General features: G+C 37.7%; 1 protein-coding gene across 8 annotated transcripts in view; it reads left to right on the forward strand.

Moving 5' to 3' along the window:
* The first annotated feature begins 6464 nt into the window (after positions 1-6464).
* LOC131685851 (uncharacterized) overlaps positions 6465-27930 on the forward strand; it is a 304876-nt gene continuing 283410 nt past the window's right edge. For 2 of the 8 annotated variants that reach the window (XM_058969847.1, XM_058969855.1), the window contains exons 1-2: positions 6465-6609; positions 7409-7551. The gene's annotated coding sequence lies outside the window, so the exon portion shown is untranslated. The other 6 variants (XM_058969849.1, XM_058969850.1, XM_058969853.1 and 3 more) reach the window with 6 other exon arrangements.

Below are 27930 nucleotides of genomic sequence, written 5' to 3' on the forward strand. Positions count from 1 at the left end.
CATCATCATCGTCGTCATCATCATCAGGGTGTGGATAGACTCTCTGGACCCCAAAGTCATCTTGAAAGTATAAACATCGAGAGTGTTGAGCAGGTACGGTTCAGTTACGCTCCCTTTTCTCGATGTTACCGCTCAAATGAGAAATCTGTAAAGCTCAACAGAGAGACGCTTTCTATTTTGTACACCCGCGCTCCTCTCGACGGAGTTTACAAGTGGCTACCGCTTCATAACGCTACCAACAGGTTTCTTTCGGGCAGTAGCGTTCGGTTGAAGCGGTTTTAAAAGTTTCGAGATAGATATGTTCGAAATGATGCGATTTGGCGATACTGGGTTCAGTGGTGCGAAACCTGGGGCCGCATTGTACAACCAAGTCTAAACAACTTTTTGATGCAAGTGTTGGTACAAAAAACCTTTCGTTTCGAGATCTGCATTATCGGCTCTGATTTTCTCATCCGATTTCCAATGGAATTTACCAACTCATAAAATCAAGCGCAATGTCAAGCATTAACCTCGTCGCACATGCGTTACGCATAGTGAGTGGATGTCAACAATTCCTTGTTCCCTAACATTCTGTGGCAATGTGAATCTTTCCAGTGCCGACGGAGAATGGCGCATTCCTGTTTGGCTAAATGCCTTGCTTAATTATCTCTCAAGATCTTCCAGTGTCAGTGCGGCTCCATTTGATGATGCCGAAACTGTAGGTAAACACGGGGACAGCAAACGTGTTGATTGCTCTGATTTTATTCTCTTCGTTCTGGAAAGACTTCAAGACAGTTCACTCGACTCAAGAACTTATCTCGGAGCTCAAGCTTAATGTCGGTGTGGTGATTCCCGGGGAGCTGCTGGAATCCGAGATACTTATACGATTCACCAAGAACCATGTCCCGAATCCTCCCGATCACTCGCCAGTAGCTGAACAGATCGGCATTTCTCTAGGCCAAAGTCCATGCCGAAGTCGCCACTAATCTTATTGACTAATTTGATGACTACAGCCAGTCGTTCAGTCGAGTCAGCATAGATCTTGAGATCGTCCATGTAGAAGTTATGAGTCACCTCTTCAGCTGAGCTTACTCCATTTTCTAATAGCCATGCTCTTTTCGACTGAATGTCCTACTGAGGGCGTTCATTCCCAAACAAAACTAAAGCAGGCTGAAGGATTCGCCTTGAAATCCCCCTCGATGTTCGGAGCGTTCTAGACCACAACACGTCCTCCACACTTCTGAGCTGCAGTGTTGACGTCCACCTCCTCATTGTCTGCCGCAGAAACCTTACGACTACAGGATTATACAATTTTAGACCTTGATGAGAAACGAGTGCGGTATGGAGTCGAATGTATTCTTGTTGTTGATATAGGTCATTCTAAGTTTCTCAGATTCTATTGTTAAAAAATGACTGCATCGATGATCGTTTGAACGTTGCAACCGTATTTCTTGTATCCCTTCTGCACCTCTGTCAGGGTGCTTTTCTGCACAATGGGCCCATACGTATGTGGTTATGATGGTGCTCAAGATTTTGTACAGACTTGCTAGACAGGTAATTGGTCTGCACTTTGATGATTTGGACATGTTGCTGTCCTTGAGGAGGAGAATTGTGAAACCACGGGAGAAATTCAGCAATAAGAGAGGTTCGTGTAACGCCCTGTTGAAACATACAGCTATCGCAGGATGTACAACGGGGTCAGATTTGGTTCAAGTGCCGCCCAATTCCTAAGGTACCTCATTGCCTCGCGTACATCATTGGTTTCGACGATGGCAGGTGACATCTCGTCAATTTCTTCGCATGTCCATTCCTCCTCCCACCTTAGCCACGTACGAGGTACTCCCAAACACCGGCCCAAAAACTAGTGGCATCGTCTATATCCGGTAGTCCTTCACTGAAATCGGGATTCTCGTGGCTGATTTGCCAATAGATCACTGAATAGCCGAATTTGTTGTCGTCGCTTCGCCGAGTCAGAATAACGCCTTAACCTCATTGGTAAAAGTGGCTCGCTGTACTACCGTGTCGAGTTTCTTCGTCAGCGTGTGAAGCTCAGTAGGTGCAATGGTCGCAGCAATATGACGGCATAACTTCGCCGATATTTTGTCGTCTCTATATGCGGCCAGCCTTCCGATAGTGGCATGGAGGTTTCCCGATGATGTTGGGGCGGGTCGCATCTTGGTGCAAGTCGGTATCCTAAACATCTAACAGTTGCCACTGTAGCATGGAGTATTATTAATGGCAGATCTTCCAGGTACTGCACAAATTTCAGGTGCATTGGGGGAACGTTACTGTTCATGACTTGAGGTGCTCTATTTTTCCACAAAGCTCTCTCTCTATTTATCTCTCTGCACATTATGCTGAATCAGATCGATTTTCGCTGTGGGGATCATATTGTTGTGGATCGCGTTCTGATTCAGATGTCCGGCGAACTCTGGATACGTTTCATCGAACATCTCGAGTGTCTGAGGTCGTCCGTTCATATCGGTCTCAAGCGTTGTGTAAATATAGCAGGCGTGAATCGAGAATTAGTGCATCTGTATCGTCAACATGATCCCACGCCCGTGAGAGTGAGCGACCCCTAGTCACAGTATTGTTCACAGGTGCAGTGTTTCTTGCGCTATGTTGTCCATTGCTGCTCTCTCCATCCGTTCGTAGCGATAGCTCTTGGGATTCGTTCCTTCTGGAAGCCCGCTGTCCCACCTCCGGTGTCTGTTTGTTCGCATTGTGCCCCATACTAAGACCAGCAGTAGTGATAAGCTGCCCCCTGACTTAGGAAGCGGCGCTCACCTGGTTTCTCCTTCCCTGTCAGCAAACGACCAAAGATCCTACCGGGGTCGGACTCCTGATTTTCACTAACGTTTCTCGTACACAATCTGGTCCCACGTAGCTGTAGGGATAGGAATTATGTATCAAAGGTGAATGACAGTTTGTGGGGCCTCGAAGGATACAATAATACAGCTTTACCAGCCGTTTTTAAAAACTTTTTGAAAACTGAAATAGTTTCTGTCTCTGACACACATCGTCATTTTGAGAGGGCTAATTAGAATTTTCGACCAAAAGGTTGAAATGAATGCTGTCGTATATTCCATTGAAGTCGAAAGTCGATGTATCTTTTTACGCCAGTACAAGCTTTTTCACTGATATTGGCGCTCTAGTATCAAGGCATGTGGTCATAAGATCAGACATTTGTTCTTCGTTGACATCGCTACTGATATTCGTCACGAATAGCTGAAAGCTGTCTTCAATACTCGGAAAACTTGTCAGTGGAGCTTCTCTCATAGTCGATGACAGGCGACCAGCTGTATCTTGCACAGAACCATTTTCAGCATGTTTTAGTGACCGTTGAGTAGTTTTGGAGACTTCAATAACGTTACTCACATTTGCGTTTCGACTTCGTCTCATCAGAATACGACATTTACTTAGTTAACGGACTAAGCTAGCGCCAAAAAACGGAGAAGCAAGTCAAAACGCAAATTCAATAACTAATTTAGTTATAGGTTTTGTGCTCTTCACGCGCAGAGATGGCGTGCGTATATATTTTATGTCACTCAGTTTTCTCAGAGATCGCTCAACCGATTTGTACAAGCAAATGAATGGTATAACGCTCCTATAAGCTGCTATAGATTTTTCAAGTGATCGGACTTCCGGGTTGAAGAGTGCGGTCACACAGCAAATTCCAATGAAAACTGGTTCCACCACGATGCCTAAATTATGTAGTACATATTAGAATGAGTGCAAAATTAGTTGAATTTGCGGGTATAGATCACTAATGACCAATCAACGTAGCTTTGACCACATGGCTTACCAATTCTTGATGGCCTCAGGAGACTTTCCAGGTTCATAAATTAGTGTCACACCTATTTCTCGGCGAATTCTTTACCGGTTTTTACAAACTTGATTTCAAATAAAAGATACAATATTTTCATTGTATTTCATTCAGATCCGACTTTTGGTGCCGAAGGTACGACGATTTCGTAAGTCCCGAGTTTCGTGCAAATTCCATAGTTAAAGACACATCGGTTCTTCGATTATGACTGAAACGATTTTTACTTAACTACCTCCTCCTCCCACTTTCTTCTTAGATCACCCTCACACCAGTAATCCCTTCATTCACCCCGCTTACCAAAATAAGTTCCCCCTACAAACCCATCCCAGGGGTTAGATATATCATACACAGAATGTGTATGCAAAGTTTGAAATAAATTGGTTAAGTAGTTTTGGAATGACAGTTAACACCGCAAATCACGTTTTTCCAGAGGCATTCTACAAAGAGCTTCATCACAGAGTCGCTTGTCGATATTTTTGCATAGAAAAATTACATAATGTTATTGAAATGATACATTAAAATGTACAAAAGTTTTGATCAATTTGCTACAAAAAATCACAAATAAACGCCTAATAAATACATTTTCCCGTTTCATCTAAAACATCTAAAACATTTTCCATTCTGAAACGAATCACTGAATCGATCAAAAGAGTCGATTCCGTTTAGTGAGTGAATCGGACACGATTCACTCTCCAAACTGAATCGTTTTGCCCATCTCTAAGATACCACATTTTGGGAAAGGATAGTATAGATGGGAAAATGAACAAAATAGCATTTTTCAAATGGATTTAGACTAGTCGGAATAAAAGAATGAATGTTGGGTTTTTCAATTACATAAAGTAAATGTGCCTAAATTACATTGCAGTACGCCCGATCGCAAGTTCCGGCACGTTTTGACACGTCGAGTGGTACGTAAGCACATTGATTTTCAGCGCGTTTCACGCATTGACTTCCACTGCGTTGCGTGACTGGCGGTCGTTAATATTTAATATTATACAATTCAAAAATGACCCCATAAATTTGCAAGTTGAGTTTTTCAGATTAGGAAAGGACGAACATAGTGAGATATTTTTCAATTAGTTCAGGTTGGTGGAAAGGAATGTTTCAAGAACTTTAACATTATTGTTAGTGAAAAAATACAGTTTAAAAAAATGTTTTAAACACGCTCTAAGAGCTTATACAATCACACACACAACACTTAAAAGTTACATTGATCCGATTACAGCACTGCTGATATACAAATTCTTCTAGAAGTAATCATGGAGAATTAACTTTTTAAAACTTGTGACTTGGTTCCTTCAGCAAAGTTGTTGATAATATGCCTACGTGAATGCAGCATTTTGAGATATAAAACAGCATTCAGCAATTTTTTTAAAGCCAATATAACTTTTTCTTGTAAGCTTCAGAGACTCATACCAAATACAAATATGTATTTGCTCATACTTTGAATCCAATGTGAATTTTATTGTTTATAAACCACAGAAGAGATTTATCAAATACAGTAATATTAGAATAACTTCTTCTAAAAGTTTCTTTAAATATAGTCTACTATATTTAGATACTCTGAATATATGGTTTATTCATGTCTTCAGCAAAGTTGTTTGTAATAGCATTTTCGAAAACTTTACTGAAGACACTAAGTTTCGAGTTAAAGTTGCATGAAGATTAAATTCTCTATAATTACCTCTAGGAGGATTACCCGCCAAAATTATTTTATCAAAAGATGTGCTGTTTTATATTGTAAAATTATTCAATGATACTTAACATCGAAATTCGACAGTTTCAATTCAGCTCTCAAATATACACCATTAATAGCTACTATCTTGAAATATATTGAAATTTTTACTAACTCTAATCCTGCCTAACGGCTATTCATAATACACTGAACAACAATTAAATGCTCATAAAAATCGATCCTGACCTGCTAGTACTGTAAACGTCATTTTTCATCATCTTCCATCTAGTTTCCGAAATGTTATTTTTTGTTTTTAATCATGTTGAGTTTTTGTCTTAATTTTTCGCAATCCTAAAAAAGAAATACATTTTCAGCGAATGTTGAAATATGTGCAAGTTTTCGGTGAGTAAGTTTATGTTTTATAGACAATCAACACATTCAAACATAGCCCCTTGGAAAAATTGTCCCTAATCCATATTTTGGAACATCTACCCAAAAAAGAACTCACAATATTTCAGACAATTATTTTATTTGACATTGACGTAATTTGACAACTATGGGATCTCGGCTATGAGATAAGTTACAAGATCCTCTTCTACAATTTTCCAAAAGTCCTCATGATGCTAAAAACATTAGGTTGATCACTACATCAGAAATTTTCTTCCAAAAATATTTTGTATGATACTTAACTGATAACTGATTGTATGATACTTAACTGAATTGATAGAAATAAAATCCGTCAGGTCTCGGATCCAAAGTTATAGTTTAGAGTTTTACGCCTCCTCATACGCCAATAAAAATAAAATAGAGGTATGATATAACTTCAACAAGGCAATTCTATGAACCCCGCGTGAATGTATTCCCACCCATCACTCCACCGCACCGGCGAAGTCTCTCTTCATGCTCATCGCTCTTTGCTGGTTGCAGGAGTCGATGCGTGTTGGTCTACTATGCCATGCACCAAACACAAACGCTTCAGCATATTCGGAGCCTGCGAAGCCCCATGAAGTGAGCCAACAGTAGCGCGCTGCTTTGGGCATCAGTTAGCCATCGACCACGAAACGTGACAGGTGTAGTACGTTGGTTGTTCTTCACCTATTGATATATCGACGAGAAGTATTATTCACGGGTAGGTTATCATTTGGTTGGTGTGTTGTGATTTACGTCGGCTCCATGCGAACCGGGCAGTGCGCCAAGTGAGTGAGACAGCGAAAACCCAAAACCAGTTCAACCGATCGCGCGACCGTCAGTAGTTTCACTTCCCCAATCGGTTCCACCAGCAGTCGAGTGTTGTTGCTGGTGTCGGTTTTGTGCGGACATCTTAGCGCTAGTGTGTGCCGCCGGACGACGAGTTGTTCCTTGTACGTACGTACCTACCGACTAGGTCCCGACCCGGCTAAACCGCAACACGCGCCAGCGAACGTAGAGCGGAGATTGTTGTTGCATTCCAATTTGACTGTCGAGGCGGATTTGTTTTTACGCCACTTCGCAGCACGGTTTTGCTGGGGAGAAATCCAAAATTTTCAAGAAGTTTACCGAATATCGAGAAAGACTGGCATCGTGTGTTCGATCAGTGAGAAGACATAGGAGTTGTTCAGATAGCTTGTGTGAAAGTGTTGTTTACGTGCCGACTAACGGAAATATTGCGAATATAGAAGAGGCATTTTACCGCTGCAAAAGAGGATGGATGTGGTTTACCTTTGAACAAGTGATCAAAACGTGATTATAACGAAACGTTCAGGGCTGGAGAATAGAAGGAAGCGTAAATTTAAATTTGAAACTTTGCTGTGAGATACAGTTTGTTTCCAAAGAAGACAACACTGAGATTGTATTTCGATTCAATTATATGTTGAATAATTGCCATCCAAATTCAATCGAAGTGATGCCTAACGAAGTTCAATTTTAAATTATACCTTCTTTGTGAGTAGCGACCATTTTGCAACCAGCAATAGCTAGTATAGAAGAGGAAAGATTCTCAGATACAATTGATCCTAAATCCAATTTGCCGCCGGTGATTAAAATTGTTGCTGTGCTTCATTAGATCCGGAGCAGTTGTTTCTAATCAAGACTGGTGAGTTTCTACTTTAGAATCCTTTTATCCTGTGTGCAAACGCTATGAAAGTACTTGACAATGGTTGTGCGAAGCTGCTGCTGCTCTGATGTGAAGGTGCACTCACAATCAGTCAGGAAACTGGCTGCCACATGGACGGGTCTGGTGTCTGGTTAGAAAGTTGAGACAATGCATGAAGTGGTACATAATTAAATTCAATCAGGACTCTAGCAGTTAACAACACCAAGCGTAGTCAGTCAACCGTGGTCGATTGTAGGGATGGACAAGACGTTGGTCATATTTGCTGCAGATAGTTCAATATTTACGTTTGCGTATGGACTAAGAATCAATAACGTATCAATGCTGGTTGTGCTTTGAAGTCGCATCAACTGTTTTGGATCAAAGCCAAACGAGTTGTGCAAGTTATAAATTTATTGGTTTAAGAGTTATTTTGCTGTCTTCTGATGTGCTTGATTCCAGGATTTCCACTTGTTCTTCCTGTGACAGTCAATCCTCTGAAATATAGCAAGAAGCTATAACATGTTTGTTGGGACACTGTCTTTAGATTAAATAATTTTCGATTGTAACTAATTTAACCTTTCAAATTAGTACTAGTACTAGAAATAATAATATTAGTACTAGTGCGAAACTCTTACGAATAAGACTCGATAGTAACTTTTCCCTCAATCATGTAACAATATCAGTCTGGATAAGTGTCACAAGCAGACAACCCGGTTCGATATAAATTGAGATACTATGAGTGATAACAGGGTCGTGCGCAGGATTAGCTCGTGGGGAGGAGAAGTTAAATATTTTTTTAAGTCTTGAGGAAATTTTTACCGCCGAAGCTGGGAAATCTTGTTTTTATTTTAATAGACTTTCGATACATATACGATTATCATTTTTAAAGGTAAAAAAGCTGTGACAAATGTCTTAATGATCATATTATTGTACTGTAGGTACCATAAAAATTCAACGCTATCGGTTGATTACTTTGAGAGACATTAATATAATCTAAATTTTGCTATTGGAAGCAAAAGTGAAACCTAACTTTCTTAATGCCATAACAAAAACTTATATCTGGTGCTATATGACTCAGAATTCAACACGCTGAATTCTCTCAACGTAGCCCTCGGTATTTTATGTATTTACAATATGTAAAAAAAAATAAAAACGGGTTAATAGCGAGAGTCTGTCCGACCTCGACGACACGTGACTTCCCATTGCGCGTGGAGATCTTTCTTCGCGGCGGGGAAAATTTGCTTCCTTATCAACTGTATCTTGGGGGACATTCACATCTTACTCTCGTCGTGGTACACGTCCGTGTCATCATTGTGGTTACTGTCTTGATTTTCGCGATCAGGTTTTCGACTGAATCGATTCTTGATATCGCGAACTCATAGGAATGGTACGGATTCCTAGAAAGACAACTTAACCCAATTTTTACGCTTTGTCCATTCTTTGAATCCAAAAGAGCTAAGTGTTTTAATTTTTTTAGTTAATTTTTCTCTATCGTGGTGGATAAATTCGAAAAATTTTGGAATTTCTCTTTGCAAATGCCTTTACAATATTTATTCTTGCCATAGATATTGTCCCGATCCCCGGTGTAACCGAAATGTACAGATATCCAGAGCAAAAATTCTGCTGGTTATAAGTATTGTTCTAAATTAGTTATGGACTCGGAGTTCCGAGTTTTTCAGATTCCGGCGCTAACTTAGTACCAGGATTAAGCTAGAGCCGGATTGACAAATAGTAAAAGTCGAACTTTGATTTTATGTTCTTCTCGTATTACTATAAATAGGATTTAAAGGGATTCCCGCTCAATATACTAGTCGATTCAGCTAGATGTATTTATGCGGAAACTTGTAAACTATTGTGGCACCCAATCTTAACGAGACCACTTTATCCAGAACCTTTCGTGATGTTTTTGGGCAAAACAACGACATGACATGCTATTGCCGTTTCTTGTCTATATTTAGCTATATGTTTGATCCAGTCGTTTGAATAGCGGCATTTGCAATAAGGCACTACCTGATGGTTTGTGAGCGCCTCAAACTTACCGTACCGTGACAGATTATCTTCTGACTAGAGACAGGCGATCCACGTTGGAAGGAGATTATTTGTCCTTGTGGAGTTCGCATAAAAATTTCTGCTTATGGATCCAACTCTTTTTGGCCCTTCACACAGCGATTAATTTGAAAGTCGTTTGCTAGCAACATTTGGCTCTACTGTTAAAAGCAACTGCAGCCACTGGCGCAGTGCTTGCATTGATGGTGGGGGTACATCATCATCATTACATGGAAAAAATCCGTTCATAAATTCATGAACAAAAGATCACGATTCGTGAACTGAACGATTTACGAAAATCGTGATCAAGTTCCTGAAATTCTGAATAATAAACTTGCAATTCATGAAACTATTTGTGCTGCCAAAAAACTAGCTCCACTCGATTATATACATGACGTTTCATTTGAATGTTTGGGTTAATGTTGTTGTTTCCTGAGCATGTTTAGTTTTTGTTATGATTCTTGTTCATGATTTGAGAATACACCGCCGCTCGTCACATGATGTGCATGATTTCAGGAGCTTATTCGCGATTTTTCTGATTTCCCATCGCGTTACCTTGCTGTTTTATTCATGAGTTGATTATCGGATATTTCTGTCAGACTGCCGGGAATTATGATCTTAATTTCAGGGTCTTAGTCGTGAATTTCGCAATTTCTATTCACATTATCATCATATTGCAGTCATGAGTAGAGTGATTCATGTTCATAATTTCAGGATCTTAGTCACGATTTTCGTAATTTCTGTTCACGTGCTCGTGAAGTTGTATTCTAGAGCTTGCTTTCGAGTTTGACACGAGGAGTAATGTTACCCATGTTCAGGAAATCAGCAGTTTAATTCTGTGAAATATATCATGAACACGATTTGGGGTGCTCAAGACAGTTTTTTTTTCTAACATCACACTGAACCTCATCAAAGGAATAACGATGTTCGAGGTCCTAATAGATTTCTCATATCTACTTCTCGTACCAATTACTGGTCACTAGCAGCTGGACATTTCATGAAAAGTGCATAAAACAAAAATGATTCCACGAATAATGCTCCAAATTTTGTGAAACAATTCACGTGAAAATTTCATTACCATATTGCATGAAATTGAAAAATATTCTAAATATTTCAAGCACACAAAATAGATCTTTACGATCTATTTACAATATGTGCTAGGAATCATAAACTAGTTCACGAATCCATGATTTTATGAACTATTTGACGAGCACGAATGATCAGACGTGTCTATTGTATTAGGAATCACCAGTCTAGTTTGAATTCTACTAGGTATTATGAACTGGTTCATAATACCTAGTAGAATAGTAACAACCATGCTTGCCCGTGAAATAAATTACAAAATCATAAAATATTATTCAAGTATATGTGAACTAGTTCATGAATCCTAGTACAATAGCCGCGACTTACCATTCGTGTTCGTGAAATAGTTCACAAAATCATGAAATATTTTTCGTGTATTCGTGAACAAACTAGTTCACGAATACACGAAAAATATTTCATGATTTTGTGAACTATTTCAAACTAGTTCACGAAAAATATGTCATGATTTTGTGAACTATTTCACGAACACGAATGGTAAGTCGCGGCTATTGTACTAGTTCACATATACTTGAATAATATTTTATGATTTTGTAATTTATTTCACGCGCAAGCATGGTTGTTACTATTCTACTAGGTATTATGAACCAGTTCACGAATTCATGAATAATATTTCATGAATAAAATTTATAAAGTTGTGAACTGGTTCACGTACAGAAAATTGATTTGGTAGTGACAGGGCGAAAATCGTGACTGAAGTTCACAAAACAAAAAAACAATAAAAACGTGATTGTTCCATTGTTTTTCTATAGCTTTCAAATGGTTTACAATGTCGCCTTGATGTCAATGGGAAAGTTATAGAAAATAATACGAAAAACTAATTGTTGTTGATGGAAAAAAGGTTAATCACTTCTGAAAAGGTCGCAATAAAATAAAATAATTGTGTTGTTAAAACAAAATTTAAAATATCTCGAGAACTACTATATTCCAGATTTTTTTTTGTTATAAGGATTTTGATGGCGTTTAGAATCATATTCAAAAATAAAATTGTACTTTTGACTGAAAATAGTATTAATTATAAAAATTTGTCAAAAGTTGTTGTTAGGAAAACTTTTTTATTAAAAGCTTCTCCATGATCCAAATACACTGAAAAAGCTTCTTTTATGTCTTTAAAACGATAAACATTAAACTTTTGAAAACTTATGATGGGGTAACGCGAATAACTTTTAAAAAGGACATAATTACATGAATTAATTGTTTTTGTTGGAGCAAAATTCCAAATATCTCGAAAACTATTGCATTTTGGAAGATATTTGTTAAATGCCTTTTGATTTAAAATGATACTTAGAATTATATTCTGTAATAAAATTACAGTTTTTTATGTCAATTAGCATGGAATTTAATTTTGTATAAAGTTATTGTTAGAAAAACTTTTTTGCTGATAATTTCTCAATCATGAAATTACATTCAAAATGTTTCTTTTCTCTTTAGATTTTTGTTGACAAAATATAAATTATTAGAAAAAATGGGTTTTTTTTATAATTTAAACTTTTATTATAAATTTTTGTTTTTGTGAAAAATGACACAATATTTTTTCGGTGCATATTTTTTTCCTGCAGAAGTATTCATTACTTGTAACTCGATTACAGATAGTTTTACTGTATAAAATAGTGTAATCGAACCAAAAAAAATTGAATATAATTGCACGTAGAAACGTTTACGCCCTTTTAAAAAATTGCGCTTGAGTCAAAATAATCTTATTGACTGTGGAAAATGTTTAGTCTTCCATGCCGGTTGAAGCTGTAAAGTTTTATCGGAATCTAAGATGGTCGGTCACGATTTTGAAGATTTTCGGACGTACCTTCGTCGAATTCCTCAGTGATAGCAGTAGTGCTGTTAAACTTCTACAGCTACGTGTTAACTTGATACTAAGTTGAAAATTTCATTTGTAATTATTTATGCTGATTTCAAAATCTTTAAACGCCCGTAAAAGTTTACGAATTGAGCCAACGCAAATCGGTTTTAACCGGTTCTACACGGGAAGAAATTGTTTTCTTTGAGAACTCCAGTTATGGTTTCTGCCTTGTCATTACCAAATCGATTTTCTGTACGTGAACCAGTTCACAACTTTATGAACATTATTCATAATACCAAAAGTTGACTCGTAATTTTATTCATAGATTTAGAAACATTATTCAGAGTCCGACTGTACGACGTGAACTGATTCATGATTTATTACATCTTGAACATGAACTGGTTTTCGTGGTTGTGAATTAGTTCACAAATTCAAAACAATTTTTCGTGCATCGTTTCACGAACCTCTGTATATTATTCATGAATACATTCAATTATCGAGAAGTAGTAAATGATTTCTAATATATTAGCCACGATTCAATAACTGTGCTCGTAAAATAGTTAATAAAATAAACAAATATTCTTCATGAACACATGAACTGATTTATGATTCCAAATGAATTTGTCACGATTTAGCATTCGTGCTCGTGAAATAGTTCACAAAATTATAAAACATTTTTCATGTATTTGTGATGAACTAGTTCACTAGATTCCTAGTAAAATAGTCACGACTGAAAATTCGTGCACGTGAAATAGTTCACAAAATCTGAAAATATTATTTATCTATTCGTGAAGTGAAGTGTGAAAATAGTTCACAAAATCATCAAATATTCATGACTTTGTGAACTGGTTCGTGATTCCAAGTTCATGATTCACTATCTATCTTGAGTGCTTGTGATATTTAGTTGATATCACTAATCGTTTTCAATTTAATGCACATGGTCATGAAATTTTCACGTGAATTACTTTTATTAATTTTCCATTATCAATATTCCATGAAAAATCATATAGTTATGTCTAGTAAAAGCAATATTGTTGTTTTTGCCGTCTAGTTTACAACTGATTAGCCAAAAATTTCTTATAATAGAAGCTCGACAGTCAAGAAGACATTCATAGTTACGTCCAAACAATTGTCAAGTTTGTGGCTGCTGTTCAGGTAATAATGAGGGTAAAAGCTGCCTCAAGCATCTCAAAATTAACATCCAGCACCATCATTGAGGAAGTTCACACTCGTGACCCGTAAGGGTATGAAACAAGGATGAAATCAGATGTTTGCGAACATGAACATGGCAGTAACCACGATGATGACAGGGAAGTGTAGGAGATAGAAATGAACGACTACCAAGACGCTGTTTGTTGGTAAAAATGTTTCCCAGGTATCCACGCACAATCGTTAGTCGCTCGAACGTGATCTGTTGAACAACCATTCACGTTTTAGTGATAACATCATGGAAATATATAAAAGACCCACAGCTCCGTTTAGCTAACGCATTCAACCGAATCGAATGAACGAATTATATAATATAAAAGAGCACAAAAACTCTTTAAAAATGAGCACTTTCTAACTAATGATTGGCACGTTTAACAAAACTCAGATGCTAGATATAGGTAATAGGTTAGTGCACTGTACGCATAGTATAAACACCAGGCATCTCACTCAAGTGTGCTACATTTCAATTTGGTGATAACAATATAGCCAAAAAGACAGTTTTTGGTTCGTGCCATTTTAATCCAATAGTATTTCTATTGACACTCAATTTCATGTTTATGCAGGGAATGTGCTCCGCACTAAATCATTGTTAATCCGAAAAACCGTGATATTTTTACCAATCGAACAATACGCAAGAAAAATATGTAAAAGTAAACAAGTTTATCTTTACATTCCATCGGATGTCAATTGATACTAAACCACATATTAGTCTATCAATCATAATAAACTTAAGGGGAGCGTCTGGTGTAAAGTACTCAAAAAGAAAGTTATTTTGTTTTACGAAGGCAAGGTAACAATAGAACTTTTGTGTAACGTTAGGATTGCTTTATACATTCATTGTGAGCGAAAATAAAAGATTTTCAGTCACACATAGCCACATATACGAGCGTTCCAAGAGTAGACGTCCAACCATTTCCAAGTCGAGGAGCGCCGCGGCGAACACGATAACTTTCGATAAAATTGTCTAATATGGGAAATTCAATAATTTTTGTAAAGCTTAGACTTGTAGTTAGTCGATAAACCACAAAAAAAAGAAAAAAGTTAAAGTTTCGGAAAATGGCTTCATAAAAACCGAAAAATCTCATATTTTACTGTAAATTTTTGTTCAAAATAATAGGGAGTAATTTTTTTATTCAGTTTTCTGTGGTTCATCAGGCTACACATATTGGGCATTCTCATAAGAAAAATTATCTCAATTCGTTGATTAGTTTTTGAGTTATCGTGTTTCGAGAAAAACGCTATTAAAGGGTGTCCCACATCACATTGCATCACGGAAAAAAACGCTGTAAAAAATTACCAATTGGGTATATTCTCTTGAAAATTTGGGTAGAAGTAGTTTAGAGTGTATTGTTCACACTGTATTTTTTATCGCTGTCAGTTTTTCGAAAATTGTTGCTGATATTTAGAATGAAATCTGCGTGTGTTATAGCAAATACGCGCGTGGAATGCATGGCTGTTTAAAACAAAAGAAGTTCAGCGTGGCTACCGAGATTTCCCCTTCTAGAGGTTCAATACTAACAATTAAGCGGATAAAAAAGTCGATTATTTTTGCCCTCTACATCAGACGCCCCCCTTAATGTTGCAACCAGCTGTAGTATTTTAGTCGCTTTCGATGGTTTCCGATTAATGTCTATGTAAGCTTGAAAACAACGTGACGATACAGTTTCTGAAGCACCGTCTCCGCATGTAAAGAAATGCCACCATCATCATCCTTTACAGCTTTCGATTCGCGATTGCTCGCCCATCGTCTTTCGAGATATATCTGAGTCTATCTATTATGATTACAAAAATGCAAATTTCCTCGCCATGAACCAATTCTTGAGTAGCATCATCTGGAGCAATGTTGTCGATGGAAGAGATGTCAACGAATCTGCAACCGTCATATCGAATGTTCTACTATACGCTATAGACCAGTACGTACCCAAAAAGTTAAAAAAAAACTCCCTGCTCCTCTCCCTGGTCAAATAGAACACTGCAACGTTTAAAATCTGCCAAAAGATCTGCTTTGAATAAATTCTCGAAATTTCGCACGCGCCCATTGAAAATTCGGTACATTATTTCTAACGACAGATATAAACGTTTAAACAAATGTCTCTCTCGTATCCACGAACAACGCACTCAAAATCACCTAAAGTCCAATCCAAAGGCCTTTTGGGATTATATAAATAATCAAAGGAAGGAGTCAGGTTTACCATCGGTCATGATCCGTGATGCAAAAGAAGCTTCATCCACCAAAGATATTTGCGATTTATTTCGTAAGCAATTCAGCAGTGTTTTTACATTCGATAAACTGAACTCTTCACAAATCTCTACTGCTGTTCTAGGAGTTCCTTGTGGGCTCCCCATCGGTCAACATCCTCGTATCACTTCTGATGCAGTTATTACTGCATGTAGAAAGCTAAAAAAATCATGCAACGTCGGTCCGGATGGGATCCCAGCGATTGTTCTAAAACAATGTTCTGCTAATCTCGCTACACCTTTATCGTGCCTTTTCAACGACTCTCTGCGATCAGGGATTTTTCCTGACTGTTGGAAGCGATCCTTTGTTTTCCCGGTTTTTAAAAAAGGATGTAAACGTGACGTGCGCAATTATCGCAGAATTGCAGCCTTGTGCGCTACATCCAAACTATTCGAGTCAATCGTCTTGGATTTTGTCATTCACAACTGCCGTAACATAATAGCTGAAGAACAACATGGTTTTATTCCCAAGCGATCTACCAGTACAAACTTAGTTTCATACACATCATACATAACTCATGCACTCCAACAAAGACATCAAGTTACTGCAGCTTTCGACAAGATCAACCACCGTATAGCTGTTGCCAAACTCGCACAGCTGGGCTTTAATGGACCTTTTCTTAATTGGTTACGTTCTTACCTATTTGGCCGTCAAATGAGCGTTAAAATTGGAGATACTGTTTCCCTACCATTTGCTACTACCAGGGATGCCAACGGTACCGATAAACTACATTTTTTTTCGGTATATTTACATTTGTACAAGCCGTACAGCCCGCTACAGCGACGCATCACTACAGCTCTCGTCAGAACGGTAGCCACACAGAGTACATTTTCCCGTACAGCAGTAGAATACATTTTTGTTTTGCTGCTGTACTCCGACTGCTCGGTGAGAGTGTGGCGTAGTAAAGTTTGTTCTCTCGCTTTGTACATTTTTCTCTCCATAGTCAAAGGGAGAGGCCCGCACACGAAAGCATTGATGCCGGCCGTGGCGTAAATAAGCCGCATTCATTGTCGTAATTTTTGAATCAAAATATTAAAAAGATTGAAAATATTAAAAAATGTAAAATAAGGAAAGAGAAGCTGTACCGCTCGCGTCTGGTGGCTGTACTGGGGACAGTAGTTTTTTGTCATGTTACTGCTTTGCACACAGGCAGCCGTACAGCGCTGGGCGTCCTGCACTAGCGAATGACAGCAGCATCAAGAGAGAAATGAGAATGTAGGCAGAAAAATTACAGCCGCAGAAAAGGTAGGCATTTTGCATCCTTGGCTACTACCTCCGGAGTTCCACAGGGCAGCCTCCTGGGACCCATAATCTTCCTGTTATACATGAACGATGTCCACCTTTCACTAAAATGTGTCAAGCTTTCCTATGCCGGTGACTTCAAGCTATTCACCATCGTAAAATGTCTTGATGATGCAAGGCTTCTTCAATGCGATCTAGAAATCTTCGCTAATTGGTGCAGCAACAATCAGATGGTCTTGAATGCATCTAAGTGCTCCGTAATATCCTTCACTCGTAAGCATTCAATAATTATTTTCAATTATGAACTTTATGGCAATAACCTTCGGAGAGATACTTCTGTTAAAGATCTGGGTGTAATTCTTGACTCAAAGCTAACATTTAGAGACCATGTTTCATACGTAACATCAAAAGCTTCCAGAACACTTGGATTTATCTTTCGTACAGCCAACAATTTCAGAAATGTGCGCTGTTTAAAGTCTCTCTATTGCTCTCTAGTACGCTCGATATTAGAATATGCATCAGTGGTCTGGGCACCATTCTATCAAAACAGCATCAGCCGAATCGAGACCGTTCAACGCAAGTTCTTACGATTTGCCTTGCGCCATCTTCCCTGGAATGACCCGATAAATTTGCCCGCATACGAAGACAGATGTAAATTGATCGGTCTAGACCTGCTCAGTTGTCGTCTCAATGTCGCAAAGGCTTTGTTTGTCTCCGATATTATTCAAGGTAATATCGACTGCTCCGCATTACTTCAACAGCTGAACTTCAACATCCATCGTCGTGTTTTGCGATCCCATACTTTTTTCCGCCTTCCTGCTAGAACTAATTATGGTCATAACGAACCCATAGCCAGTATGAGTCGTATGTTTAATCAACTCTCTGAAGCCTTCGACTTTAATTTGTCCCGAGCCACCATAATTTTTTTTTGAGGTCATATCCACTGTTTAGTTGCTTTCGTTTATAAATTTTTTGTATTATGTTGTAAGTAGTACTTAAGCAAGTTTCACTTTTCGAGTTAGACATAGTTAATAGGTACTGAACTTACTTGTATGTTCTATCATTGTATATTATTTATATTCTGTGTATTATATAGTAATTAGCTTTTTGTCATTAGGGTTAGCATATTGCCTGTTGACAATGAAAAGATGAGAAGGTTTTATGCCTACTGGAGAAGAGGCGAAAATGAGCTTCACTTCAGCGGGCTTTTTCCTGCTCCACAAATAAATAAATAAATAAACAGTGAACCTGATGTCTGCGATCACGGAGAGCGACTAAAATGTTGTAACTGGTTGAATCTATAAGTCAATAAGTTGTGATGATTGTTTCGATTTCATGTTTTCATAACTACGAATGATTCAATTTATGTAAGAAAAAATCGCATATTTTACGAAAGTTTTCTATATGAAACCTATTCGTAGCACATTTACGAATATATTATCTCAGTGAATGATTATAAATTACTGAATTACATGAATGTCATGTCATTTCAAATGTTATTTTACTTGAATTTTTGTCCTTCGTGTTTTTAAATGGGCTTAAATTTAAATGTCATCTCTAGATTATTTTTACAATTGCCACCTTACAATTTCAATAATAATACAATAATAATTCTATTAAAACTTAATGCGGCGACTCGACATATTCGGTATAATTACATTCGGCGAAATTAACCAGACCCATTTTACTCGTATAGTTGCGTTATTTAGCTTTTCATTACATGCATATTTTTTTCTTCTAAAAATCCATCGAACTAGCGTCTGGGGCATTCAGAAGCAATTGTATAGTGTGTGGAATATGTTTTTTTAACTATTTCTAATTTACATGCGCTTCGTGAGCCAGTACCGAGTCTTTTTGAATGTCCTTGGTCTGCAACCTCCTCTCTAAAGCAGCTTCTAAAACATTCGAAAACTCCTGTTCTCGAAAGAGCGTCGTTGTTTTCGCAAGTCAATTATGCTCGAGCTTTACCCGATCAGAAGATCATAACAAATCTCTATCAAAACTATATCCGACTCACTGATGCTCGAATACGCTTTTGAAAATTTTTAGATCGGTGAGCACTTAGTGCACTAGCGCGATTACCGGAAGATTTACTGCTGGCTGTCAAGACAAGAATAAGCAGTCATCAATGGAAATTTCACAGCTCACTTTGACAAACGTACTGGACTGAAGCTAATACAGTGTTGTCTGTGCATAAGCCAGAGTTAGGAATGGTGGAGTAGCGTGAGTTAACTGCTCTTTCGCCACACGAATTTCGTTACCAATACCCAGAAAAAATCCTCGAGGAGGCATTTGTAATATTTTAACCTGTTATGGTGATTTAAATCGGAAACTAACTACACACTAAACAAATAATAATATTATACATTAAATACTATAAACAAATCTTAAAACTAAATACTTAAAATGGTTGAAGTTAACAACTTCGTACCATATTTCTTTGTCTGATCATAGATTTTTACCTGTTTTAACCTGCTAAATTATATGCGGAGAGCAGTGATAGCTAGTTCGCTCAGGTGGCTCCAAGCAACTGTGTGTTGGTATGGTCTAGTTAGTAAAGAGGTGTGCTTAGTGAGTAAATCGTTGTCGGTTACAATTTTTTTCTAGTGACACTATCGTCATGTCATTCTCATATCGTACGTTAAACTTCGTTGTATTTTATGGATACTTTTTGTTTTTTTATTCTTAAAATACCTGCTCTACATCGAGCCATCATCTTCATGAGTGTCGAACAATCGGGGTGCTCAGAATCATGGCTGAAATTGTTACAAGCTTTCAGGTTTACTCTATTTTGGGCTATCATTCTCCAATCCTTTAGAACGCCCCCGGTATGCGTATTATTTCAAGCAGTCAGCGAGTGTGAGATCTGCCCCGAAGTCGACCACCTCTTCCATGTTCTCTGCTGAGCATTATTTTAGCTGATATCGTGCTAAATGCCCAGCTCACTGTAGTCTGCCGTGTTTTATCATCTTTCTCATGTCATCATGTTAAACATAGATTTCTTCTCCCAAACATACCGTTCACTCTATAATCCGCTTTCTTCAACATCCTTGTCTTTTGACCTTTCGAGCAACAGGGAATATCAGCGATTTGTATCTACAAAGCATGTATCGTGCGCGTCTTTAGACAATGATACAATTGCCATCAAGCTTCTGATATATGAATTCGTCAACAAGCTCGTATCGTGCCCATCGATTTCCACCTCGGAACCAACGCCATCCAGACTGTTAAGTTTTCTACCAGCTACCATGTAATTTGTCTTGTTAGAGTTTTTAGTCATTCCGATTCTCGTAGCATTTCAAAAGGCGGCAACATCCAAGAAGTTAAGAAGCATGTGAGATGTCGTGATGATGGTTCCGTTCTCTTGCAATTAAGATCTTCATATTGAGCTCCATGTTGAACAATAGACAACAGTTTTGTCAATATTCTAACATTATCTGTTATAGTTCATTTCGTTTTACTGAATCGTACGCTGCCCTCAAATCTATAAACAGATTGTCATTCAGCAAGCTGTATTCCTCGAATGTCTTCAGGATTGTTCTGTGGTTGATCACCATTCTCGAACCCCTCCATTTTGGCATCTGCCGATAAAAGATTCACCTAACGGGCGCAATCTGCTAAACAGAGTACAGGAGAGTACGTTACAAGCAGCATTGAGGTTCGTTATTGGTAATCTAATGTCGGTGACAATTGTGTCAAAATTTTCGCGCAGATACAAATATTGTTGAACATTACTTTATTCCCAGCAAAGGGCACACCTGCATTACCAATTTTAGATCGCCAATATCTCGACAGTTACTACTCTTCCTGTAGATAAGACATATTAAGTCATTCAACCAGCCCAAAGGTATTTTTTATTCCACCCAAATCGTACTGATCATGCAGTGGACTGCGTCTTACAGTCGGCCACTCACGATTTTCAGCAGTTCGGTCGGGATTCAGTACTTCTCAACAACCTACCCGTTTTGGAACGTATAACCTTTCGCACTTCGTCTAGCATGGGTGAATCCACAGCTTGGTCAGTCTACTTTGAGTACCGTGGCTCTAAAGGAATTTTTCATATAAATTAAGCCTCTTGCTAATTGAATTTCGCCTACGCAAGTTCGTCTGTATCAGTGACCGTACAAAGAATACTCATTCATTTGGTAATTTTCTTTTGCTTGGATCACACGATCCTCAAGCCACCTGCAAGACCAAATTACAAAGTTTTTCTACGAGCCAAATCGATTGTTTGTACGCAGGTCGTTACTCATAAACCTACGATGTGGATCGCGTGTATAAAAAATGGAGACACGGAAGCTAAAATATAGGCGATTCCAGACAATACCGTAGCTGTGGACTTTGAGTGCTGCAGCATATGTCCTTTCGTTCTCAAGATGGTTTTCTTGTTGAAGGGACAATATAGCCAACCGTATCCACCTCTACCTGACAACATAACAATCAGTGGATCCATATGTCCCTAAACCTGGTTCGAATTACATTCGCTGTGTGGAATGATTCGAATATTTTGTATATTGTCGGATTGTTCCAGAACGAACATTTTTTTTTTAGAAAATAAATTCGTGCTGCATTGGTATCATCTTGTCTCTATCTAAATTTTTTTCATGAAATATTCCGATTCACCATAAATTATATTTTTATAAATTTTACATTGAAGATCGTATCTTATATCCGATAGAATATCCGTTGGAAAAGTTCAGATAAATAGCCATGGCCGTTGCCCTTTGTGCTGAATTCGCTCCCTTAAACCTTTTGCGATGTTTTAGTCCATACCGAATGAGAACGGTTTGCTCAATTACAATCTTACAAACGTTGGTGACCATTTTTTGAACATTATTTTGCTTAGCCCCAACCGATTTTTTATAAGCATTTAACCATAGTGTGACGTTAACCGCCTTTGAAAACTAGCTTTACCTGAAAATTCCCAAAATTGAAGAGTCACAAATCAGCTTCCCAGATTTAAACAAATTGTTGCCTTTTCGGTTTTGTTCATCATGGTATCGTAGTTCAAAGATCACAAAATTTTCCATTTTGATTAGTTCAAAGCATTCAGGGAATTTAAAAGAAAAACTAGAAATGGCAAGGACGGCATCGGGTTCAATTTCCGATTTATTCTGGATATTTCCAGATAGAACATTATCTGGATTATTTTGGATTAGTGTTAGATTCTTGATAGCTTTTTGATAACTATTAATGTTAGGGTAGAAAACTGAGGACACTATTGGGTTCAATTCTTGAATTTAATCGTGTATATTTCCGCGATGAAGACCAAAAAAATTCAAAACTTTTTATTTTGTTACGGTCTTTTGAAGAATAATATTTACCTGGTAGTTCGTTTTTTGTTCGTCATGTGTCAAATATTAATTATTTTCTAGATAAATCGTTGAGCTTACTCTATGACCCCACGGTTATGCTATTGGACTATCATCGACATCATAATCATAAAAAAATAGATTTTTTTCAAACCAAATAATCTGCAAAGCCCAGTCTCACATTTCTCCCACTCACCCGGGCTTTTTATTTTTCCACATACATATTTGATGTATGTGTTGTGTCTCACTGATGCAACCAATCCCGTCCTATTACTATCAATCATGTTGTACCACGGACACGTTCCGGAATGCCGGAAATTGAACTCGTCAGCTTCAGTTAGGGACGGGATTCTCTGTCGCAGGGGGGGGGATTAGCAATTTTATCAACCACCGCTGCACGCATCGTTTGAAGTTGTTTTCAGCTGTACACCAAAGCTTGCGGGTTCATGCTACGTTCTCATAGGCTCTCGTACCGAAACGTTATTGGCGTAGCTGACAGAGGTCAGCACGCGAGAGCCCCAAATACATTAGTTCCAGTTTCTCTGCACTTGACTAGCAGCCGACTAGCGTCGTCGTTACCTATACTCGTTGTGGCCGGTGGGGCCAGGCCGGCTACACAACAGACTGTTGCTCGGAGTTGTTTGCTAAGCGTAGTGGTTAGTCGCTATTGATCGGATTTAAACCTAGCTGATGATGGGGCCTTTTGTAGTAACCTTGCCAATAATATGACGGGGTTTTCATTTAGAATTCATTATACCACTTTTTTCAATCGGTAGCGGTAGTTAGTGTTAGTGAAAAGTAGATTGCTGCGGTTTTGATCGAGTTGGACTCATATGCGTATTTCTTGATGATTTGGTGCGCCGTTGGTCAGGACATTGGCGGAACTAATATGTTATAGCTTAGATATTGTATTCCTATTGATCACTTAATCCTCTCTTCATTGCATCTGTACCGAATGGAAAAGTTTTTGAGAGAACTTACTAGTCTATTGCGTCAGGCAACGAATATCGTGCCTGAAGTTTGGCATAATTTGTACTTATTAGTGCTTCGCATTTGTCTCTGTCAGCCAGTTATACGTTCAATATTTCAGACGCGCGCGTCATCACTGTAATAGTATTTATTGCCACAACTCTAGCTAACCTGTTTGATTGAATATAATGATTAATTTTGCGGTGTACACAAGAAGTGATGGCTAAATTAAACTTCGATTTGCTTGGGTAGATGCGATTCAAATGACTCGATTAGTTGTGAAAGTAACGGTTTATTTCAAGCATAACTAATGTACAGATCGATTCTCCTCATCTGTAGCTAACAGCTGACTAGCTAAACACTAAATCCTAAAATGTCACAAAACTTCTGTGGCAATTGATGCTTCTATTCCTGTTACTCAATAGGTCGTCAAGAAAAAAAAAATGTTAACAAAAAAGGGTAAAAATAGAATTTACCGTGATGTAGATCCATCGTCGCAGCTTTGGGTGAAAGCTGCCGGCACCGTGCGAATCAGCAACACATGTAACCATATGTCACAGACGCTGATACAGTCACAATAGTCGATAAAATAAAAACACCCAGGTAGGCAATTGGCGAGGGAACAAAAAAAAAAACAAAAAACTAGCTCATTCAATGAGTTTCAACGTCACAAATGCTTAGTGTTGAAGTTTACCGTGACTTAACTTTTTGTCGGTTCCGACAGCATGAAGTAATAAGTTACTTTACGCTTGTGCGGACATGCCGTAGATTCGCATTTCTACTGCTAAAAGATCTTGGCCCCTACGGTAGCAGACAAAGGGTTAAGTTGCCGGTAAACTCTAAGCTTACACATATGACCCTTCCACGCTTTTCTAAACTTTCTCCCTTCAACTCCTTGCTCTCCCTTGAGTACTATGGCTCTTAATATTGAAAAATATAGTTCACCTTCCAGTTCCTTGCTAATTAAATGCCGTAACAACAGTTGACAAATTGACTCAATAGGTCGTTAACAAAAAAATGGTTATCAAAAAATGGTAAAAATACGACTTTAATGCCTCAATCACCGGAGTGCTTCTCCGTAAGTATAGCTTTAAACTAGCTTTCTGTTCGAGCTGTTGTTTGTGGAAGTCTTTGAAAGGAAACCTTTTCGTCTTTATAAGGATGTTTAGGAGAGAAAATATTCCTCCTCTTTCTATAGTTTCTAGACGCAGTAAAAGACGTTCCATCGAGTGGATCGGTAAAGCCGCATTCGTTAGTAGACAAGAGAGTAAAACATTTAGAGTGGCAGGTTATACATATTTTTAACGTTTCTGCATACGCTTTAGTTTAATCTCTTCGCGCTATTTGCACTAGAGGCATGTTAAGAGATGTGTTTAGTGATTTCAACATATTTAGAAATTTTGGCCAACTTTTGTTCTGAGTGGCATCACTGTGCCACGGCATGGTGTTTTGATAGTTTTTGAAATGGGTACAATCTACCATTGTCTTCAAGATCCCATATAAAAACCATATTCTGGTGTATTTATGGGTTTTTGAGACCATTTTATGTTGTTGGTTGTGAAATTTGGGGCGGACCATATTGACCATATTAATGGGGTTATATGGTGTTTGAACCCATGAGAATTTGCTTGGGATCATCCCCATCACATGTTTTACAAGGAGTATTATAGACCAATCGAACAACACCCATTCAATTACTGCTGTTCATGATCTACGGCAAAAACGGCAAACAAGTAGACTTAACCTTGTAGGGGGAAGATAGTTAGGTAAAGCAAACCCGGCGAAGGTCACCCAATATGTGTCAGTGTTACCATAGAAATAATTGTTATCATCTGCGACTGATCCTGAATGCAATCGTTTGCAATCCAGTATTTACATTGATTGAAGTAAGGGCTTCTCAAACAACCAGTTCCGTGCTGTAGTAAACCCGCGTAATTCAAACTCGAATCCGTGATAACGCCATGAATCGCAACTTTGTTTGCGAGTACGTAAGTGCAGTCCATTGTAAAATGCTTATAGCTGATTTGGTCACGGCCGCATAGCGTTGCATCAGGACTCCCGAAATTGCCGAAAATCCGCGATTGAATGACATTTTGCAATGAAAACCGTTATTTGAGTGCTTCAATTACACCTAAATTTACGAATTGGTAGGTGAAACTTCGAGAAAACTTGTCATAAAGCAAACACATCTTCTGATATAATTATTTGAGTAATTATTTCTTCTAGAAGTAGTTAGACAGAAATAATTCTTCAAAAAAGTAACAGACTGTTGAGACTGTCATTTGAAATGACTTTGTTGAAGGTATGAGTACTACATGCGTCGAACTATAAAATGATATTTACGAAGTATTCTTAAGTTAAGTTTTTTTCATAATTACTTTTTATTGTGTGTTCCATAAACTCAAGCCTGATATTAGAATTAAATTGTTTCGTTTATGAACAGTAGAAGCGATTTAGCATAAACAGTGATATGATAATAACTTATTTTAAAGTTTTCCTTTCACAAATGGTCTAAAATATTTCGATACCCTGAACACATGGAGCTTTCATAACTTCTACTAAGTGGTTTATAATAGCACTCTCGAAAACTTTGCTGAAGACGTTAAGTCTCGAACTAAATTTGTTTGAAGAGTAAATTCTCCATGATTACTTCTACGTCAGAATGATTTTTTCAGATCGTGTACTGTTTTACGTTGCAAAATTCTTTGAAGATACTAAACCTCCGAAATTGGCGGTTTCGAAATGATGTGATCATGATCTTGAATTACCGTTTTCGTGCAATCATTTTAACCTATTCATATAATTGATAATACAGCAAAAATCAAATGCCCATTGAAATTGGTCAAGACCTGCTAGAGTCAAACGGTAAACGCCATGTTTCAAAAATTTCCTTCTACTTTCAGAAAATGTTATTTTCCTTATTAATCATTTTCAGTGGAGTAGCCAGAAATTTAGTTTGAAGGGGTCATGATAAAATTCGTAGATTTTTCGAAAATGCTTAAATTTAATGTAAAGTTGATAAATTAGTGAAAGTTCACAAACGAAATTAACGAAAGAGATGTCTTTTACAACATGTCAATGAAGTCCAAGAATGTAAATAAATATTCAAATCCTTTTCTAAATAAATATTCTAGAAGTAATTATGGAGAAGTAACACTTCAAAAATAGTAAGAGTTGGTGTCTTCAGCAAAGTTGTCATTTGAAGCAACTTCATTGGAAAAGGCTACATTAATGCAATATATCGAGATATAAAACGATATGTAAGAAATTTTCTTAAAGTCAGTTTTTTTAATAACACTTTTTATTGGAAGCTTCAGAGACTACCTTGAATAGAATGTGAATTTCATTCTTTGTACACAGCAGAAGAAATTTCATTCCTATCTATATTATCAATTACAGTAATATCAGAATAACTTGTTTTAAAGGTTTCCTTCACATATAGTCTAATATCTTTCGATTTTCTGAATAGTATTTATTTTTTCAACGTAATTAAATATGCAATGATTTCAAGAAAGTTTTAATTTTATTTTAGTTATAGTTGCTTTAACCTTAGAGGTTTTCGGTTCTTCTTTTTAAGGTAGAATAATTTCCAACCTGATATGCGGGAGTTGGGGATCAAACCTTGGTGAGCTGCGGTAAGACAATCAACTTACCAACTACGCCTCGCCCGCCATATTCAAAAAAGTTGTTTGAAATAGCATTTTCGAAAACTTTGCTGAAGACATTAAAACTCGAACTAAATTTCTTTATAGAATAAAATACATTATAATTGCTTCTAGGAGGATTACCCGCCAAAATAATTTCATTACAAGAGGTGCTGCTTTACGCTCATGATAATTTGAAAACAATGAGACCTAGACTAAGAGATCTGTTACAGTTAGTAAAGAGACGTGCTAAGTGAATAAATGATGGCCTGTTCAAGTTCAGATAGTGCCGGTTGTTTTAGTTCTAATTACACTGTGGTAATGTAATTTTCGTATTGCTCGTATTATTTTTTTATTTCGATTTTGGAGGTTTTACCCTTGGATCATTCGCTTTTTTTCGGGTTTCACTTCCCAGCCGGGGGCAACGAAATCGTACTCTTTGTATGGTGGATAAGTAACAAAGCGTAGGTAGAATTTATTACTTACTGTACTGATACCTATACTAGTTTCTGCTTTAATCTATATTTTGGGAACTAAACATCAGAGCAATCCCCATCGTAATAATAACTATAAATCAGAATTTAAAATAAATTGAAAGGTATTTGAAACAAATTAGGTTGATATTGGTTCTGCCGTTTCTGGGAAACATGATTGAGATTTGGGTACGTTCATACAAACTAGTTGGCGGTTGGGGTAAGTGAGCGGAGTTCCCTTTCGCCGTTGCAATTAGATATAAGGCCGGGCCCGGGGTGAGTTGACGGGTTTTACACTCTGCTTTTTGCAGAAGTTGAATTATAGAACTTCATTGGTACGACGTCTAGT

The sequence above is a fragment of the Topomyia yanbarensis genome, chromosome 2, assembly GCF_030247195.1.
Source record: "Topomyia yanbarensis strain Yona2022 chromosome 2, ASM3024719v1, whole genome shotgun sequence".
Lineage (NCBI taxonomy): Eukaryota > Metazoa > Arthropoda > Insecta > Diptera > Culicidae > Topomyia > Topomyia yanbarensis.